The sequence below is a fragment of the Salmo trutta genome, chromosome 11, assembly GCF_901001165.1.
Source record: "Salmo trutta chromosome 11, fSalTru1.1, whole genome shotgun sequence".
Taxonomy (NCBI): Eukaryota; Metazoa; Chordata; class Actinopteri; order Salmoniformes; family Salmonidae; genus Salmo; species Salmo trutta.
In genome coordinates this window covers 11784354-11797838 of record NC_042967.1, presented here as the reverse complement: position 1 = coordinate 11797838, position 13485 = coordinate 11784354, and the positions used below count along the sequence as shown (strand labels likewise).

The 13485-nt window shown below is 48.2% G+C and overlaps 1 protein-coding gene across 1 annotated transcript in view; it reads right to left on the bottom strand.

Annotated features, from left to right (window-relative positions):
* The window catches only part of LOC115202216 (F-box/WD repeat-containing protein 7-like), a 74996-nt gene that overhangs the window by 20791 nt on the left and 40720 nt on the right, over positions 1 to 13485 (bottom strand). Inside the window, exon 2 of the mRNA XM_029766200.1 lies at positions 12275 to 12353. The gene's annotated coding sequence lies outside the window, so the exon portion shown is untranslated. The remainder of the gene's footprint in view (positions 1 to 12274; positions 12354 to 13485) is intronic.

Sequence of the window (13485 nt, the reverse complement as noted above, 5' to 3'; positions counted from 1 at the left end):
TACAATCACCACCACCACCAATATGCAGACAGAAGACTAGTACAATCACCACCACCAATATGCAGACAGAAGACTAGGCCAATCACCACCACCACCACCAATATGCAGACAGAAGACTAGTACAATCACCACCACCACCAATATGCAGACAGAAGACTAGTACAATCACCACCACCAATATGCAGACAGAAGACTAGGCCAATCACCACCACCACCACCAATATGCAGACAGAAGACTAGTACAATCACCACCACCACCAATATGCAGACAGAAGACTAGGCCAATCACCACCACCACCACCACCAATATGCAGACAGAAGACTAGTACAATCACCACCACCAATATGCAGACAGAAGTCTAGTACAATCACCACCACCAATATGCAGACAGAAGTCTAGTACAATCACCACCACCAATATGCAGACAGAAGACTAGTACAATCACCACCACCACCAATATGCAGACAGAAGACTAGGACAAATCGGTAAAGGAGAAATCTGAGTATTTCAGTACCATACAAAACACAGCGAGCGATAACATTTTAATGGTGTCGTATGAAATAGGATGGGGTGGTGAATATCCCAGTATAAGGCTTGGTTACTGTGCTGAGCAGTACGCCTCGACCTTATCAGAACTGTTAGCGCTCCACATATAGCAGAAGCCAAGTAAGAGACGTGGATCCACAGACCACAACAGTCCCTCTCCGCCACAGGCTGGGCCTGCCTGTTCAGTATTCAGCTGGTCGGCTGTGTTCAGTGGGGCGATAACAGGGGACTTTGGCAAGAAATCAACAGCAGTTAGCCTCTCTCCAGGTGAGGACTGTGAAAAAGGACAGCGGCTGCTTGAAGTCATGACTGATCGTTGTATAGGGTGAGAGATATTTCTCTTGCTTTGGCAATGTAAACATGTTTCCCATGTCAAAAAAGCCCATTGAATAGAATTGAGAGAGAGGGTAAGAGAGTATATAAAGACGTATGACATTTGAAATGTCTATTCTTTTGGAACTTCTGTGAGTGTAATGTTTACTGTTCATTTTTATTGTTTGTTTATTTCACTTTATTATCTACTTCACTTGCTTTGGTAAAGTTAACGTATGTTTCCCATGCCAATAAAGCCCTTAAATTGAATTGAAATTAAAATTGAGATCGAGAGGGTGAGATTGATCCCCTATTGCCACCTCACTTGAACAAACAGTGCAAATCAACAAGCCTACTGCCTGAAACAGTCTGCCCAGAGACATCTTGAAATGAAAAGAGGCTGTTCAAATCAAAAAGATCAAGATGTAGCATGAGAAAAACAGTAAGATCACAACCAGCTGTTCAAACACACATGTAAACGTCACAAAAACATTGAGAAACCGCTTTAGTTTGAGTGGAGAGAACAAAGTTATTTTCCTCAACTCTCCAGTCACAATTTCTCTATGCAAAGCAAACATTAAAAAGTCTCTCAGCAGAGTGACTGAAAATCACAATGACAGAGGGAACAAAAAGCCACTTAGGAAACTTCAAAACTTGGCAACAACGATAGAGGCCCTCTCTCTCTCTCTCCCTTGGTTAGTTCTGCATGGCTGATGCAGGCTACCATGCGGAAAAGACAGGACTGCGCACACCTCAGCATACCGTTATTATTCTGAGTTCAATAATCCCCTATTTGAGCATTTTGTTATTGTCCTCTCTAGAGAGAACGAGAGAGGGGGGGGTGAACGAACGTCCAGTTCATTATTTATAAATATTGCTTTTCACCGTGTCAGCTCCCGGCTTCGATATTGATCCCTGGAGCGGAGCGACTCGCTGCACCACAGTACCGGTGGAGGTTTTCAGAGGGAACAGAGGAAGAGACGGACTGAACGGGATGAAAGGAAAAGGGGGAAGAAAAGGAAAATAACTGGATTTGCTTTGCTTACAGTTAGAGTGAAGGAAAGCACATTAGACTGTGCTTTAAAAAGGATCAAGTTTATATTTCTGCAGCCGGGATGTGGAGGCAAGCCTTTTAGTGCAGTCTAGGATCATTTAGCCTAAAGATAAACACTTTCGAGGCGGAAGAGGCAGCCACGCAGTCATTAAATAAAAGGCCACATCTCCGACTCCAACTGTTCTCCTGAATTAGCCTAAAAAAGGTCACCACGTCTTTTGAGAGCGTGCATTTCAAGAAATACAGAAACACACACGGCATAAAAAGGTGGCAGCTTCAGAAAATCCAACCAATGTTTTGACCCGAGGCTAGTTTCCACAACATCCATTGTGTGTGGCGAGGAGCAAAAGGCTGACGGAGTTATCAGTCTCCGGCAATCAGGAATGCGCGGCTAGCCTCCAACAGCCAACACCATACAATTACAGCTCCATTGTGTGGAGCCAGACCAGGCTACAAAAGCCTTCCCCTTCTGCAGATGGTGTACAGGATGGGCTGGGCCTGGAGTTGCAAGGCCTATGTTCAGGTGATGAGCTTTCCCCATTCATTGCATTGGGTGTTTCTTCAACCCTGAAAGTGAATCTTTGAGGGGAGATGACAAGTGTGTCAGGACTAAAACGCAATAAGCAACAGGTAGGTTTGAAACAAAAATAAACGGAATTGAAACAGGGGTGTAAAATAAAAGGGAAGCAGAAAGCCAGTAATCCTCTACACACCATATTAATAAAGTCTCCCTGTGAAATTCCAGACTTTAGCACACGGCAAGATCAGCAAGCAAAGCAAGAATGTCACTGACAAGATGGCACTTGTCATCTCCATCACTTGCCCTAGCTTGAGTACCTATTGTCACCTCAAGCCGGTCTCTGAGCTTACTAGTCAGTTTTGACATGTAAGACGTGAGTCTTGGGAGTACAGTACTGCTGAGCCAAGCTCAACGAGACGCGGACATCTCAGCACACCATTCACAGCGAGGCAGTGCTACTTTAATGCACCTCAGATTCAATTACCTCACAGTTCACACAAACCCTGTTAGCCGACACTCCACGTGACGAAGCATCACCGCTCGTCCCACTCTGGAGACAACGGACAACCAATACACCACAAGGTGACACTGCTAGGCGACGTCTACCTTTCTACCACAAGCTGTGTGTCTTTCCCAGTCCTCTGAAACTCTCTCAACCTTCCAAAACAGTTAGGAGGAGTCTTAGGGAGATGGACCTGTGTCAGACACATTATGACATGATACTGCCTGGTCAAGATCTAAGTCTGGTCTGAAAGGCCTGGCAACCTGGCACACAGTCTAATTCTGCCAGACTGGAGGGTTGAGCGAGGGAGGGTGGAGCGAGGGAGGGTGGAGCGGGGGAGGGTGGAGCGGGGAGGTTGGTGCTGCCAAGTACAGAATGAGAGGCAGTCACTCCTCCATATGGAGCCTGGAGCAGCATGGGTTCATTAGCTGTAGTTTACTACTCAGGGCAAGCCAGCAACACAGTAAGCAACCAACCCGCAGCACACCAACCAACCCACTCCTCCCCCCGCACCAACCAACCAACCCACTCCTCCCCCCGCACCAACCAACCAACCCACTCCTCCCCCCGCACCACCCAACCCACTCCTCCCCCCGCACCAACCAACCAACCCACTCCTCCCCCCGCACCAACCAACCAACCCACTCCTCCCTCCGCACCATCCCCCCCGCACCACCCAACCCACTCCTCCCCCCGCACCAACCAACCAACCCACTCTTCCCCCCGCACCAACCAACCAACCCACTCCTCTCCCCGCACCAACCAACCAACCCACTCCTCCCCCCGCACCATCCCCCCCGCACCACCCAACCCACTCCCCCCCGCACCAACCAATAAACTCCCCCGCACCACCCAACCCCCCCCACCAACCAACCCACTCCCCCGCACCAACAAACCACCCAACCCACCACCCCCCCACCACCCAACCCACTCCCCCCTACTCCCCCCCACCAACCAACCCACTCCCCCGCACCAACCAACCAACCAACCCACCACCCCCCTACTCCCCCCCCAACAACCAACCCACTCCCCCACACCAACCAACCAACCACCCCCCCGCACCACCCAACACACACCCCCCCCGCACCAACCAACCACCCCCCTACTCCCCCCCGCACCACCCAACCCACTCCCCCCCGCACCACCCAACCCAATCCCCCCCACCAACCAACCCACTCCCCCGCACCAACCAACCACCCAACCCACCCCCCCCGCACCACCCAACCCACTTCCCCCCCGCAACACCCAACCCACCACCCCCTACTCCCCCCACCAACCAACCCACTCCGCACCACCCAACCCACTCCCCCCCACCAACCAACCACCCCCCTACTCCCCCCCCGCACCACCCAACCCACTCCCCCGCACCAACCAACCCACTCCCCCCCGCACCAACCAACCCACCCCCCGCACCACCCAACCCACTCCCCTTCCCCGCACCACCCAACCCACTACTCCCCCCCGCACCACCCAACCAACCCACTCCCCCCCGCACCACCCAACCAACCCACTCCCCCCCGCACCACCCAACCAACCCACTCCCCCACCAACCACCCAACCCACTCCCCCACCAACCAAACAACCATCCCACCCGCACCACCCAACCCACTCCCCACCAACCACCCAACCCACTCCCCCCCACCAACCAACCAACCACCCCCCCCCGCACCACCCAACCCACTCCCCCGCACCACCCAACCCACTCCCCCGCACCAACCACAGAGCAGATACTCTCACACACAAACACACAAACACGTTTTGGGACTTAGCTATATTTCTCTAGAGTCCAGCCCTACCCGTATGGTGCCTCTAGTCTCGTTACAGACGAGGCTACATCTTCTCCCAGCACCTGTGAGTCCACTGATGTGTGTGTATAATATGTCTGACTAAGATGCAGAGTAGACAACACGTAACATGATTCAGACAGTCATAACTCAGACAGGAATGAACCCATTAAAATAATCACCTCAACCAGGTGTCTGACCTTCCGGCTTCATATGAAATTCATTTTACCTGCCATGTTAACACTATCAAATGGAAACACCTCTTCCGAAGCCTAGCTCTCTATCAGAACTTTTCATTGAATAAATAAATTTCGAACACTTGAGTGGGTATAATTCACATATAGGGTAAGATCTAGGGCAGGGCTCTCCAACCCTGTTCCTGGAGCGCTACAGTCCTGTAGGTTCACACTCCAACCCTGTTCCTGGAGAGCTACAGTCCTGTAGGTTCACACTCCAACCCTGTTCCTGGAGAGCTACAGTCCTGTAGGTTCACACTCCAACCCTGTTCCTGGAGAGCTACAGTCCTGTAGGTTTCTACTCCAACCCTGTTCCTGGAGAGCTACTGTCCCGTAGGTTCACTCCGACCCTAATCTAGAGCACCTGATTCTAATGATTAGCTGGTTGATGAGCTGAATAAAAGGTCAGTTACAACTGGGGTTGGAGCGAAAACCTACAGGAGGGTAGCTCTCCAGGAACAGGGTTGGAGAGGCCTGCCCTAGGGAATACCTAGAGTCCTTACAAAGCAGCATCTTTTCATCATAACAGAAATCGTTCACTGAAAATGTCTAAATGCTTTTGGACACTTGTGTGAGTGCAATTCCCCTAGGCAGTAGTACCTAGGGAGTCCTTAGATCACGGTGTAGCTGCAGTAGTACCTAGGGAGTCCGTAGAGTCCTTAGATCACGGTGCAGCTGCAGTAGCCGGAGGCTGTGTGATGCTGGCTATCATCCTCCTGTGTGATCAGACTTGTTCAGTCCCTGGAGAGAGGGGGATTGTGGATGACTAGTGCACTGCTGTGGGAACAGGTGTGTCTGCGGGGAGGCTGGCATCGCTCATGACGGCAGCGCTGTAGTATGTCAGGACTACACCTTCACACATTGTACAGAAACAGAGTTTATTAGGAACGACACCTTCTGTAACAACTAACAGGAGGAGACCTCGGGCTAAATCTGAAACCAGGATGTTGAGAAGCCTGTGTTTCTTTCTATAGCACTGAGGTGAAAGATAAAACACACGATACTTGAATCATGACCAATTTCATCAACTCATCAAGTTAAACTGTCGGAAAACTAGGCATAAGCTTTCAACGGCAAAACACATGGTTAGAACCTCAGACCTATTTTCCATTTGAGTTGATTTATTACGTTTATTGAGACAGGGACAATGTACAACATATAGTCTCAGAGCACTGAGAAGTTGCACCAGATTTAGCTAAGCGCTAATTTACAGCTGTAGTCCCCAGACTACATGATGGCAATGATGTTCCACTGCCAATATCATGCTATGGGAAAATGTATTCACTGCCAACATTCAGCCTACAGCGACTTTCTTTGCCACTGAGTCTTACTCTGCTAAGTCAATTAAGGAGCCCAGGCAGAAAGCAGACATTTGTCAAGGACATCTTAACAGTCTTTTGTTTGTTTCTGATGGAGGAAGCCATCTGTAAAGACATGATCCACTCCCAAGTATTAATTGTGATGCGGTTGTAAAGACGGCCAGTAAATCTACAGTCTGTCTTGATGTAGGCCGCAGGCCTAGCCACCGACCAGACAGCCAAACATAGGGCTAGGGTGGGGTGAGTTTAGCCTGGCATCGGAACTGAGGGGAAGTGAAACAAAATACATAGCAAATTCAGTTAGGACACCAGGCTAGGGGTGCGCTGCATTGAGCCATTGGAATTCCCAGATTGGCCTAGGGACTTTAAAATGGAGAAACGTGAGAGTGCATTAAAAACTCCACAAAACCATGGCCAAAAAATCATTATCCACTTGTGTCACTTGGCCTGATGTGATGCAGCGTTTATATAGTGTTTGTCCAGCGTTTTCCCACTTTCTAGGAGTGGTTTGCGGACAGTGGGTCTGGGGAATAAGCATTGATTCCAACCTTTCCATTTACAAAGTAGTGACTTGTTAGCGGATTATTCAATTATCTAATTACCATCGTCGGTCTATATCAAGCAAGGGCTGGGTCCTTCATTAAAATCTCTGCCTTTTTCCTTGATCATTAATCTCTTCCCAACTAATTCATGGGGACCAAAGTATGTATGTTTCAGGATCATTTTGCCCTCATTGTTCCTGCTGTAGGCCTACCTCACAAATCGCTGACACACTGGGAGAAAGGACAATGGCGACTGGCCAGGCAGAGGAGTTCTGGGGAATAATTAGGTATGATTATGTATCAAACTATGCTATATGTGACTTGAGACTGGAGTCCCCTTTTAAGACGAGCCTAAATGTCAACAAGTACCAGCTTCAAAAAACGCCAATAGTGGTAGGCAAATCTTACTACAATCTAGCTATCATGACTCCATAAAATAAAAATATATTTTTTTAAATGACTTTCTGTTAATTAACACCTAACTGTTTTCCTAACATTAACCTTATTCTCCTAACCTGCTGTGTACGTTCACCCAACCTGTAACTAAAAAGTTGTAGCTGTATCGAAGTGGCGTGTTCTCAGGGAATCTCTCTGGCGAACAGTAACCGCTTCAATGACATTTGTACAGAGAGACCCAATAGGATCCAGTGAAGGATGATTCTCTCCCCTCCATCTGACCAGGCTTGCCGTGTCCATTTCCTCTGACTAGACTGTCCTCTAGTGGGGAAAGACGGTACAATGCCTTCCCCTCCACTACAGAATGAGAAACACAGGTACTACTACTTCCTCTATTCTCAACAGAAAAGTGTCCGATTTAGGCCCACTGACTGCATGATATCCTCAGCAACAATAAACCAAAATGCCTAGGCCGAGTAACCCACAGGGCTACAAGTGGCTATCCTCTTCTATTTTCAACAGAGAGGAATGTCACATTTGGGCCAAGTCCACTGACTGCCTGCATGACGCGCTGAACAACAATAACAATGTTCTTGGTGGACAGGGTGGGCCCTCCAAGAGCCAACGAAGCCTGTGAAGCCACAGCTTCCTGCCACCCCAGGAACAGAACAGTGCAGGGTGGCTTCCTGGTTTCCTGTTTTCGTCCGGAGCTTCCGAAGCATGAATGATTGGGTTGAAGTGTGTGACTGACCACCTTTTTTCTCTTACGAGGGAACGTACACACAGCGCCACCTACAAACAGCTCCACCCTACTACCCAGCTCTCACAGTAACAGCAAAGAACACGCCGCAGCAAACAGTGAGTGTTTGAGTCATTTCACCCCTGTTCCCCACAATAGAGAAGCAACATCTAAACGCAGAAACAAAATGGCCAGCAGGTTTGACTCCGGTGCCATGTAAACACATTGCCCTCACGTGGTATTGTGGTCAGGATCCCGGTATAACCTAAGATGTGGGCCTACGGGAAACTGTATGGCATTTATAGTCTGGTGGGCCAATAGATCATCAAGAGAGGAGACGGTTCTCTCAACATGTTATAGTATTTCTTACAGTCCAGTCGACATGTCTTCCCACTGCATGGATCCACTCCCGATAAACTTTTCCAACTTGAAACAAAAAAAGCGCAGCGGATTCAATACCCACCGAGCAGCCCTTTCATTGGCCTAAATCTAAGCTGACAGCGTGACGCGACCATTCCAAGTTGTTTAAAGCCTCGCCACTCTAACAGAGAGTGCATCTGCAGCTAGTTTTACTATCCGACCCGGTTAGCAATTGCTTAAAGCCGTAGAGCGCAAGCGAAATGGCCCTACGGGCCCTGGTCAAACGTGTTGCACTACATAGAGAAAAGGGTGCAATTTCAGATGCAGCCTTACCATATCAGCAGCCATTTCTACTGTCCTCTGCTGTCCTGTGTCATCAATTGTGCGCTGGCCATTTTCTTCCCCTGGCTGCTGGGCTGGCGAAAGGAAAGGGCCTATAAATTATTTACATAGGATGTGTGTGGGTTGTGGGGCGCTGGGGGGCTGATTAAGGAGTGACAAAGGATGACTGGCTGAATCCCAGACCTGTTCTCTTCTGCTGCTCTGCTGTTGTGGAAAGTGCCTTGCTTTCGCCTCAGGATATGACAAAGCCAAGGTCTACTCATCTTCTCCCTGTGCTCCGTCTGTACTTGTGAAGAAATGCTCACCTCTTCCAGGAAATGATCCCACATTTCCCCTAGATCACTGCTTCACACCTCTATTTAAACGTCACGGCCTGAAATTCCAACTACGACCTGTCTCTTCAGGTGAATGAAGACACACCTAGCTCATCCTTTAAAAAGAAAACAAGAATCTTTTCTTCCCCCAGAGGAATGAAGTCCAGTACCTCCCCGTACCTTGAGAAGATGAAAGCGACAGCGCCTGTTGTGACGGGCACAGCAGTACCCGTGAATATTACCTAATTACTATATCAAACATGGGGAAGTAACCAAGCTGGTGCTCTTCCCCCTCTCATACCGTCTACAGACTGTAATTAAGTTACTTCCTTCAGGAGAGAGAGAGAGGCACCAACAGCCCTGCTGCCGGGACTCTGCAGCAAAAGGTTTCTCTTAATAAAAACACAGACAGGCAGTGAGAACCAGAGGGAGTAGAGAGTAGGCGGTGCCACCAAACACACACAGTGTGACAAACACTACAGCAGTTCTTAACTGGGCACACACACACACAGACTATTTTGATCATTGAAATAAGCAAGTGATGACTGATAGCTGACGTGACATCCATTCATTGTAGCCTACACTGTCCTAATATTGATGGCAAGGTGAAAAGCCTTACACGCAAACCTCACCGGCCACGTGGATGTTTGAAAGACAACTAAGAAAAACTAAGTTCCGTTGGAGTAGAAAAACACACAATTTTGTATGACTCGGGCTCAAAAATTCTACAAAGAATACGCTAAAAACAATGATAAAATAAAATAAACAACCCAACATTCATCTCCCAGGACAAACTAGCCAGCAACAGCTAGCTTAGCTAAATGTCCATGAACGTTTCATATGTTTCAACCTGCCCCCAAATTAATATAGTTGGTTTTGATATTTTAACCTGCATGTCATGGTCGCCTCTGGCGTGGATGGACAAAATCAACGACACGTAGCCAGTGTAGTCAGCATGTTATTCAAACAACCCAACTTGCACCCTAACATAGCATACTACTACTGCAAGTGTTCTTTAAAAAAGCGTGCTCCTCTAACTCACCTGCTTCGACTCAGTTTCTCACCAGTGAGCCCAGACATATCAACCTCAGCTTGGGTTGAGGTGACACCAATCTAGCATCCTGAGGAAACTGCATTGGAAGAATGAAGACGGTGCTCCCTCGGGATTCCAATCCAAACCTACCCATTATTAACACCCCCAGCTATGATGCCACATTAGAAAACCGTCAGAGAGCCTCAGAATTGTAGTTTTAGAAGGCAGGTGAGCAGTCAGGACCATCCCTTTAAATATTCAACAGTTAGCAGAGAGAGCACCCCGTATGAGGCTCTCCATAAGCTACCCAATCCCTTTACCTTTCATTTACAAAAGCGTGCCAGCAATGAATTATTCAGAACCTAGGCTGGCTGCACTGTCGTCTGTAAGGAGGAAGAGTTCCCCACAGCACACACACATAAGGTGGAAGGATACACACATACTAAAAGGTGAACCCATTCTGCAAGAATTCACATATTTGCTCTTTCATTAATCTTAAGTGGCTGGGGAGAGGCTGATATGAGAATCCGCCTTCAAACTGGGGAATACACATCGGGAAACAAAGATGGTGAACGCCTACTTCAAATTAATTAAAGTTACTACCAAAACAATTGTGTATGCATGTACACAGGAAAGGCATTGCCTCTATGCGCCTTTGCCCCAACAGTGGGACAGACACACACACACGCTTCAAAGTTAATAAACCTCCTGTTTCTTCATTGGTAGTTGTAAAAACAACTCCCCTGACGCAGAAGTGTGAATGTGAGGCTTCCTGCCTCTATCACTGAGAACAATGAGAAGGGCTGGGAGGGTGGATCTCTCACTCACTCCACTCCTGTTCATCCCCTCCTGCTCTCTCCCTCCCTCCCGCCTGCTCGCTCACTCCCGCCTGCTCGCTCACTCCCGCCTGCCTGCTCGCTGTATCATTTCTCTCCCTCTTTCGACATTGTTCCCTTCCCTTTCATTCCGGAGGAACGACACACGGCTAACGCTTCCTGAGGAGAGATATGGTGCAATAAAGGCCTCTCCAAATGGTTCAGGGGGAGCCTGCCAGAGGATGCTGTTATACAATGAACTGCTTACTCTGGTAGTCAAAGGGATCCTTCGGGATTTTGGTTATGAGGCCCTTTATCTACTTTCTCAGTGTCGGATGAACTCGTAGATAACATTTATGTCTCTGCGAGCGGTTTGAAGGAAGTTGCTAAGTAGCGTAATTGCTAACTAGCATTAGCGCAATGACTGGAAGTCTATTTAATACTTAAGTCTAAGCCTGCCAGCTAGCAGATACCCATAGACTTCCAGTCAGTGCACTGACACTAGTTAGCAACTTCCTTCAAGCTGCTCGCAAAGACAAAAATGGTATCCACGAATTCATCAGAGTCTCCCTGGGGAAGTATTGCCAAAATCTTTAAGTATCACTGTAAAGTCATTGTCAGAGCAGGTCTAAGAGCAGGACCCAACAAATAATGTTCAAACTTGGTAGGCTCATTTTGATGTTACAGGCTAGGCTAGCCTTTCGGTGTTAGCTTTCAGTATAGTGTATAGGTTAACTGTTCCTGGGGATATGTTGCAATGTGAAAAGTAGTCAAATGTTGGAGTGACTCGTCATATTTGGTTAAATATTGTTTGATATCCCTTTATGGAAGTTATGAGAACACAGGTATAGGTTAGTGTTGATTTGATTCTCTCAACTAGAGACTAAGCATAACAGAAGAGGTCCTCAGTAACATAAAGAGGTTGTAATAACGTATCAGGATATCTCTGTACTGGAGGAGATAGGGGCAGGAGGTAAATCACGAGGCGCTGTCGAGTGGGCTCACAGTTGAAAGCCGAATGAAGTCGTGGTAAAATGGCCACACAGTGGGAAAGACGGTCATGAATACTAAGATACTGAAAAGACAGGAGGAGAGAGGGATAAATCACAGCCTAAAAAGGGGGAAAGCTTAATTGAGCATTAAGCCTCCACCGAGAAGTCAATGAAGGAGAAAGAAAGGAGTCTAATTAGCTAGCTATTAAATATCAGTCTGGTTTCCTGTAGCCTCAACCCAAAAGAAACACACACACGCCTCTACAGCCGCCGCCGCCCCCCCCCCCCAATACCCATGGGAGCGTAAGTGAAGCAGTTAAGATTCTCCTTGTCAGCTCCACACAGTGCACACACACACTTAACATCTGTGCATAAAGGTATGCAGCTGGTGATCATGGAAAAATCCACCACACCCACCCTCCCCCCTCCCCCAATTCCCAGGGAGTGGAAGTGAGGCGGTTACTCACGATTCTCTCGGTCAGGCCACACTGGGGGTTGCTCTCCTCTCCCGGCCTGGCCCCTCTCTGTTAGGGCTGTCAGTGGAGCCTGAGGAGAGAGAAGGGGATGTCAGTGCATCATGTGTTAAGCAATCTCAGAGGTCATCACAGAGTCAACATGCCACAGGGCCGTCTGGGGAGGGGGGGGTGAGAGAACATAATGATCTCGCCCCCCCTCTCTCCCTCAGGGCTCTAGGGGTATCTCAGTTCCATGAGTTTTGGTCTCATCCTGGTATCTCACAGTTTATCCCCCTGAAACCCAGACCCCCATAACAGATACAGCACACCTCCACTCTCCCACAGTTAGTCACAACATAGTGTCATCGCCCTGTGTGAGTCTAAGGAAACAAATGCACAAAGCCTTAAGACAGAGATTAAGTCACACTGGGGACTAACATAAAGATACAGACAAAGAGCTATGCAAAGAAACAAAGTTGTATGTAGCAGGAAACGGGCCATCTAGGATCTAGGACGTATAGGTGAACATTCCCATGTGAAGGTGAGGCCTTACAGCTCGACTACATAACATGACCCGACTACACCCTAATAAAATCAATACTTTACATCTACAGCAGCTATACGAAGTAACAGGGCTGCGTCGGAAACGGCACCCTATTCCCAATCAAGGAAGACACCCAGGGTGTTTCTTGATCTTTCTGACACCGAAGGTGTGGGGAACTCCTTCCAGGAGCCAGCTAGAGTATAACAAAAAAAAAAAACAGGTAGACTTGAAGTCAAAAACCCAGGCAGGAACAGACCGGCTGAATACTGACTATACCGGTGACAACATGCAACAATGCGTCACCACTGCACCTGTGAGGCAGATTGATTTACCCGCTGATAGTGGCTCATTAACATTTAGTAATCAGCCATGCATTCACAAGGGGCAGCTGCACACTTAGGGCCTAGGCCCTACAGGCTAGGTAACATTGTGCAGCAGTAAAGCAAAGGAGAGCAGCATTAGGCTATACAGTGTGCAGGTCTTCCCTTGTCTTATCGGCTGTATATGGTTACCCAGCAACCGGGTTTGGTAAGTCTGGGATTTGCATGTCATGTCACTCGTGTATGTTCCCTTTTCATACTGTATTCGGTTGCCATAATCAACTAGGCAAAACCTCCTGAAACCAGTAATGGCGGACGGTTGTTGGGCATAAAAGCCCTTATGCTACGGAGACATTGAC